The sequence below is a fragment of the Mobula hypostoma genome, chromosome 28, assembly GCF_963921235.1.
Source record: "Mobula hypostoma chromosome 28, sMobHyp1.1, whole genome shotgun sequence".
Taxonomy (NCBI): Eukaryota; Metazoa; Chordata; class Chondrichthyes; order Myliobatiformes; family Myliobatidae; genus Mobula; species Mobula hypostoma.
The window spans coordinates 10,381,991-10,390,320 of NC_086124.1; positions in this window are offsets into that span (position 1 = coordinate 10,381,991).

The following is an 8,330-nucleotide window of genomic DNA, read 5'->3' on the forward strand; positions in this document are numbered from 1 at the left end:
GGTTGACAGTGATTGCTGGGACAGTGTGGATCGAAGGGCCGGATGGGCCTACTAAATAAATAGACCATAAGACCATTAAGATAGAGGAGCAGAATTAGGCCACTCGGCCCATCGAGTCTGCACTGCTATTCCATCATGGCTGATCCGTTTTCCCTCTCAGCCCCCAATCTCCAGCCTCTTCCCCGTACCCCCTTCAAACCCAGACCAATCGAGGATGTATCAACCTCTTCCCTAAATATACATAAAGATTTTGGCCTCCAGAGCTGCTTGCGGCAAAGAATTCCACAGATTCACCACTCTCTGGCTAAAGAAATTCCTCCTCGTCTCCATTCTAAATGTATGTCCCTGTATTCTGACTCTGTCCCTTGTGTCCTCAGGAACAGATGTTTATTAATGCAAAATTTAACCCATAATTGTACCTACAGCATGCTTACTAATTTTTTTTTAGTTTGGAACCCTTTAAAGCTTGATAGAAGCATACAAGATGATAAGAGGTATAGATTGAGTGGACAGCCAGAGACTTTTCCCCAGGGTGGAAATGTAAGAGGACATAATTTGAAGGTGATGAGGGGAATGTTAGAGGTATACTTTTTTACGCAGAGAGTGGCAAGTGTGGGGAGTGCCCTGCCAGGGTTAGTGATAGAAGCAAGTACATTAGTGACTTCTAAGAAACTCTTAGGTAGGCATGTGGGTGATAGAAAAATGTAGGACTATGTTGGGGGGAAAGGTTAGATTGGTCTTAGAGTAGATTAAAAGGTGAGCACTACATTGTGGACCAAAGTGCCTGTATTGTGTTGTGTGCGGTAATGTTTTATGTACTACAAGACTGATGTGTTGAACTTGTTGAACTTTGAAGCTGTAAAATGCTTATTGGAGCCACGATACCCCAGGGTGTACATTGCCTGCCCAATGTGTGCATGTGGTATTAACCTCATCCAGCTAACTGCAATTTTAACTGCACCCTGAACAAACCATAAGAATGTTGGTCTTTAATTATGCTGATCCAAATAGAGTTTTAACTAGTCCCTTGAGTGAGGAAGTGGTTGTACATTCACTGTTGGACAGATTCACCAGGAACTACATTACTGTGCAAAAATCTTGGCTGTGTGTATATATATATACACACACACACATATACGTACACATACATAAGTACGTATATGTATATAGAGAGGTAGATATATGTAGCACAGAGAGAGATGGATAGACAGACAGAGATAGATATAGATAGATATGGCTAGGATGTCTAAGACTTCTGCACAGTACTGTAGTAATTTTATGTGTTGCACTGTACCTCTGCCACAAAAATAAACAAATTTCATGACATATGAGTGATGATAAACCTGATTCTGGGTAGGGAGAGGGGAATCATGTTTGGGAAAAGGGGAAGGGAGAGGGAAGAGAGCAGGAAGCACTAGAGAGACATCCTGTTATGATCAATAAACCAACTGTTTGGAATCAGATGACCTTGCCTGGTGTCTCAGGACTGGACGTGTCTGCACTTGCACCACCCCACTGCCCCTGCCACCTGTCCCAGACTCCTCCTGCGGTGCTCCACCCTCACTATTCCCAATATCCTTTACTCCTGCCAGGTCTACGAACTTGGTTTCCGCTCCACATTGACAAATATAGTACTGTGCAAAAGTCTTAGGCATCCTGGTTATATATATGTGCCTAAGACTTTTGTACAGTACTGTAGATCGGGAGTCAGGACCCACATGGGATAAACATGAGTTGACCCAGAGAAAGAGGCCTCTTTCTCCAGTGTAGCGAATGAGAGGGTGGCTTTCTGTTACCCGCACATCCCTATTTACCAGAGGACCCACTCCCCCATCTCCCATGAGAAGCTCTTCCTTCCCCAGATGCCAGTGCCAGTACCTTTAATTTCTTTCAGTGTGGTCAACTTGTTGTCAATAGCACAAGTGGCCAATACCTTCACTCCTCTCTCTCCCCATCCCCCACCGTAACCATTTCTTGAAATTGACCAGAAATTACATCAAATGTGGCCTGTGCAGCTTCGCACACTGGTGTGAAACCTTGTCTTTTCCACCGTTTCGAAAGAGGCATCTCTGGAGATGATTGATGTCCAGGTTGTCACTTCCCAAAAATTCCATGACTTCTACAGAAGATCCCACAAGTTGGACAGAGAGAGAATCCAAGGAAGTGCAGATCGCATAGCCTGACATAAGTGGTGGGGAAAACAGTAGAATATTCAACTTCAGCTGTTGAGATTCAGATCATTTTGTGGTAATCAATGCTATGTACCCAAATTTGCAGATGATACAAAGCTGGTGGCTCTCTGAAGGAGGACGAGAGGTTTGGAGGGAATATAGCCAGGGTAAATGAGCGGTTGAAGACTCAGTGGATGAAGTATAATATAATATAGAAGCTTGAGGTCACCTAATTTAGTAGAAGAAATTAGAAAAACAAAACTTTTCTTTCCACAGGTAGTGGCAGATTGAAAGTTGTTGGTGTTTGTTCTTACAGACTGCATGTCCTTGTATGTAAGTCAATGAGAAATGGTGTGTAGGTTCAGCAAGTAAATGGTATGTTGGAAGTACAGGTGTCTAGTGCAATTATCTCCTCCTCTTTTGTCATTCTCTTGGGATTGAAGATAACTTGTTTCTACTGGAATTCTAAATTTAATTTTAACTTGGAGATACATCACAGTTACAAGCCCTTCCAGTCCAATGTAACCAATTAACCTACCTCCCAATGTGGGAGGAAACCAGAGCACCCAGAGGAAACTCACGTGGTCGTGGGGAGAACGTACAAACTCCTTACTGACAGCAGTGGGAATTGAACCTGGGTCACTAGTGCTGTAATAATGTGATGCGAATTGCTACACTACCCTGCAGCCCTTTTATATTCTGGATGATAAGGCAGGTAGGGTGGGAGACTCAGGAGATTCTGCAGATGCAAGGATGTTGCTGGGACTGGAGGACTTGAGTATGAGGAAAGCTTGAATAGGTTAGGATTTCATTCCTTGGAACGGAGAAGATTAAGGGGAGATTTGATAGAGGTATACAAAATTATGAGGAGTATAGACAGGGTAAATGCAAGCAGGCGTTTTCCACTGAGGTTAGGTGACACTACAACTTGAGGTGAAGGGTGAAAGGTGAAAAGTTTAAGGAGAACATGAGGGAGAACATTTTCACTCAGAGGGCTGTGAGAGTGTGGAATGAGCTGCCAGCACACGTGGTGCATGCCAGCTTGATTTCAACGTTTAGGAGAAATTTGGACAGGTACATGGATGGCAGGGGTACGGAAGGCAATGGTACCGGTGCAGGCTGGTGCAAGTAGGGAGTTTAAATGGTTTGGCACCAACTAGATGGGCCAAAGGGCCTGTTTGCTGTGCTGTGCTTTTCTGTGACTCCATGACACTATTTTGATCAATACTCGATGCCTGATAGAGGAGGTAAATGGAGACGTGAGACTGGAGTTGCTGAAACCTGGAGCAATGCAGAGGTTCCCAACCCGGGGTCCGTGGGCTCTTCGGCAAATGGTAAGGCTCTGTGGCATTAAAAAGGGTGAGAACCCCTGTGCTAGAGGAACTCAGTGGGTCAGGCAGTGTCCAGGGAAGGAAATGGACAGCCAATAATTTGGGTGAAGATGATGAAAGAGGGGAGATACAATAAAAAGGTGGATGGAGGAGCTGGCATGTGGTAGAGGGATCCACGTGATGGGGGAGTGGATGGTAGGCAGAGGGGTGAGGAGAGTATGGGAACAGCACCATAAGCTGGGAGGAGATGGGTGGAGGTGACAAATATTAGAATCTGATATAGGAAGGGCAGATGGGACTCATGGGGAAGGGGACCCAGCGGGAGGAAAGTGATTCCAGGATTGAAAGGCTGGTCATAGGAAGAGCATTTGATGGCTCTGGGCCTGTATTCACTAGAATTCAGAAGAAGGAGGGGTGACCTCATTAAAAATCTATCGAATGGCAAAAGGCTTTGATAGAGTGGATGTGGAGAGGATGTTTCCTATGGTGGGGGAGTCTAAGACCAGAAGACAAGCCTCAGAATAGAGGGGCATCCTTTTAGAACGGAGATGAGGAGGAATTTCTTTAGCCAGAGAGTGCTGAATTTGTGGAATTCTTTGCCACAGGCAGCTGTGGAGATCAAGTCTTTATGTATATTTAAGGCAGAGGTTGATAGATTCTTGGCTGGTCAGGGCATGAAGAGTTACGGGGAGAAGGCAGGAGATTGGAGCTGAGAGGAAAATGGATCAGCCATGATGAAATAGCAGAACAGACTCGATAGGCCAAGTGCCCCCTAACTCTGTTCCTATATCTTATGGTTTTATGGGTGATCGGGAGATAGAGAGGGTGGTGGAACGGATATAGACGGGGTGATGGGGGCCGAGTAGACCAGGAGGAGAGAGGAAAGGGACAGAGGGGGAAGATGTTCATGCCACCGAGCTGTAGACTTTCCAGAGGGAATATAATGTGCTCCTCCTCTCGTTTGCATTTAACCTCACCTCAGCAGACATGACAAGGACAGACATGTTGATGTGCGAATGGAGAGCAGAATTCAAATGATCGCCAAATAAGAGATCCGGTGCTTCATAGATGTTTGTGGGGGGTGGAGTGGCTCGGTACTTTGAAAGGTGTGACCTCGTGCTGTTTACATTAGGCATCCGGGTGTCCCGACTCAAGGAGAGACATGTTTTCAATGCTGCTTCATCTTTGTGTGAGTGATGGATTGCCATGAAACGGTTGATACATTACTCTTTAAAGGGAGACTTTGGGAAGATGAAGCCAAACTCCGGTTGGAGGGACCTCACCTTATATTCTGTCTGGGTAGCCTCCAACCCAATGGCATGAACATCGATTCCTTGAAATGATGAGGCCACACTTCAGTTGGAGAGGCAACACCTTGTATTCCAACCTGAAGGCTTGGATGTCGGTTTCTCAAACTTCTCATAAATGACCCCCCCCCCCCTTCACCATTCCCCCTTCCCCATTCTTGTTTCGCTCTCACACCTTCTTTACTTCTCTGCCCATCGACTCCCACTGGTACTCCTCCCCCTTCCCTTTATTCCATGGCTTTCTGTACTCTCCTGTCAGATTGCCCCTTCTCCAGCCTTTTATCTCTTTCACAGCTCTTTACTTCATCCTTTCCCCCCACCCTCCTGGTTTCACCTATCAACTGCCACCTTGTACTTCTTCCTGGCCTCCCCACAACCTCTTACTCTGACTTCTCCCCCCTCCCCTTCCAGTCCTGGTGAAGGGTCTCGGCCCAGAACATCAACTGTTTATTCCTATCCATAGATGCTGCCTGGCCTGCTGACCACTTCCTGCACATTGGATTATGAGAACATTCAGTCCTCTTTTATTGTCATTTAGAAATGCATACATGCATTAAGAAATGATACAATGTTTCTCCGGAGTGATATCACAGAAAACAGGACAGACCAAAGACTAACACTGACAGAACCACATAATTATAACATATAGTCACAGCAGTGCAAAACTATACCATAATTTGATAAAGAACAGACCACGGGCACAGTAAAAAAAAGTCTCAAAGTTCCGGGTCGATCGACTCCCAAGTCCCCGATAGCAGGCGGCAAAAGGGAGAAACTCCCTGCCATAAATCTCCAGGCACCGTCAACTCGCCGGTGTCTTGGAAGCAGCCGACCACAGCCGACACTGAGTCCATCCGTCCAAAAACTTCGAGCTTCTGACCAGCCCCTCCGATACAGCCTCCCGAGCGCCATCCTCTGCTGAGCGCTTTTGACCTCACCTTGGCCGCTGAAACACGCAAAGCCGAGGATTTCGGGGCCTTCAGCTCCGGAGATTCCAGTTACCACACAGTAGCAGCGGCAGTGAAGCGGGCATTTCAGAAGTTTTCCAGATGTTCTGCTGTGCTCTCACGTCTGTCTCCATCAAATCAGAATTGTGCACTGTCCCCTACTTGGCAAAGAACAGATATTCATCACCGAAGTGGCCGCGCACGCTGCCGTCGCGCCACCATCTTCTCCCCCCTCCCGGGAGGATTGTGTGTCCAGACTTCCAACATTTGCAGTACCTCTTGTGTCTTGAGGACATCTTATTTTTTTCCCCTCTGCATTCGCCTGATGATCCATTTAGGGCAGGATTTCCCTTCCTGCGGTCTACAGACCCTTCGGTTAGTGGCGTGGGGCCCACGGCACAAAAAACATTGGGAACCCCTGGACTTTTTATGTCTCTTTTGGAACTGTGTCAGATATAGTGGGCCACGAGGTAGCACAACACTATTACGGTGTGAGTGACACGGGTACAACTCCCGCTGCTGCCTGTAAGGAGTTTGTACCTTCTCCCCGTGACCGCGTGGGATTCCTCCAGTGCTTTGGTTTCCTCCCACAGTCCAAAGATGCATGGGTTGGTAGGTTAGTTAGTCGCACGGGTGGGATTGGACGGCGCTGGCTCATTGCACAGAAGGGTCCGTTACAGAGCTGTATCTCTTAAGTCTTTAAAAATGTGGAGCTGGCTGAATGGAGCTAGGGTCTCTCTGCTGGGTTGTGCTGGGAGAGGACGCTGACATTGGATCTGGACGTGACGAGAGACCTAGACGCGGATGGTTAGGACCCAAGTGCCAGAGTATCTGAGGCTAGGATTGAGAGGGTCTGAGCACTAGACGAGAAGCTAGACGATAACCCAAGCTGAGCTCATGATTGAGCACTGAATCCCCATTCAGGTGCACCTTAAATACTGAAATCCTGGCGGCTGAATACGGCAGCCAATTAGCGGGACGGTCCTGAATCCTTAAAGGGGTCACATTGGCTATCCATGCTCCAGGGAGTTAGAGCTTCGAAATTCCAGGAGCTGGTGCGGTTGGGTGCGTATTTTGAATCTGGAGGAGGAAGAAGCACATAGAAATGCAGGGATCACTGCTGTACACCTTCAACTGAGGGAACTTAGAGCGATGCGATCATAGAGCGGGCTTGGACGGATGCTTCTGCCTGGCACTATATTATTCACACCTCATGGCCAGAATGCTGCCAAGTTTGCCGAATTCCTTTGTGCCACGCAATCAAAAAGTGCAAGTTCCATCAATTTAGTTTGGTACCTATGGATGATGATGGGGTGATGTCATCAGCTACGTGCCCTAAGTGGACTAATCACGGCCCTCAGGGAAATTGTACACTGGCCTTGGCCGAGTTCCCATTGCTAACTGCCTTGGAAAATGATCTCTAAGCTAAACAACTTGGAGAACCCCAACAGCCTGTGGAAATGGGCCAAGTGTCCATGCAATTGGTTTTGTTTTCCCCAGTAATTCAGTTTATTCCCTCGTGTTCTCCTACCCTTCATCTTCCACACTGTTGTCCTTGGAGTGGTTGCCGCTTCACGTGCGTTTTGAGTTGGATGGTTCAATGATTCCATTTAATAACGGAGAATGTATACAAACTGAAATTCTTACTCTTCACAGACACCCACAAAACAGAAGAAAAACCCCAAAGGATGAATGATGGGAAATCAGAACCTCAACGCCCTCCTCTCCCGCTCCCACTCACAAGCAGCAACAAAGCACCAACCCTCCCCCTTCACTTGCCTCAGCAAAACCACCAGACCCACCACCCGCCATCCAAGGAATAGCAACCCCCCCAAAGAAGCCATGATCTAAAGTCCATCAAAAACCGCTGTCCATCCCAGCAGTTCGACGTGCCACAGGCTTTCTCTCTCTCTCAGTAACAAGGGAGGGAGAGATAAGACTCCTGCCACAGTGAGAGGAGGAACCAGCAGCTCATGGTTCAGATGTTACAGTCCCTAGCGTTGCTTCATGTCGAGTTTCAGCCCAGGGACAAGAGCCTAGCTCTACCTTTATCACATGCCACAGAGCCTAGGAGATTTTGGCACTCGACTTGCCATCTCACCATTTACATCCGCCCCCGGTCCACCTCACCAGACTTTCAATGCTTTCTGGGATCGGTTAGATTCAGTCCTTGCTAGCTGGTGTGCAATTTGCTCCGTTGCTCAAAGGCTGTTTTCTCAGATACTCGAGGGGTACTCAGATTCCTCTCCCCTTTCCTTTAAACTGATGCCCTCTGGTTCTTGATTCCCCATCCCTGGGGAAAAGTCTGAGTGTTTTCACATTGTGAACTCCATATTATAAAGCCGTGCTGACTGAGCAGATGTCATCCAGGAAGCACAATGGAATTCATTACTAAGAAATAATAGCAGAATATAAGACCAATAAACAGATTAAAGGGGAAAGTGTATTTAACAAATATGCTAGTGTTCCTTGGAGATGCAGGAAAACGTATGGGTTAAGGTAAACCAAGGGGTTCTACAGATGCTGGAAGTTTTGAGCAGCGCAACAAAGGGGAGCCAGTAGATGTTATGTATT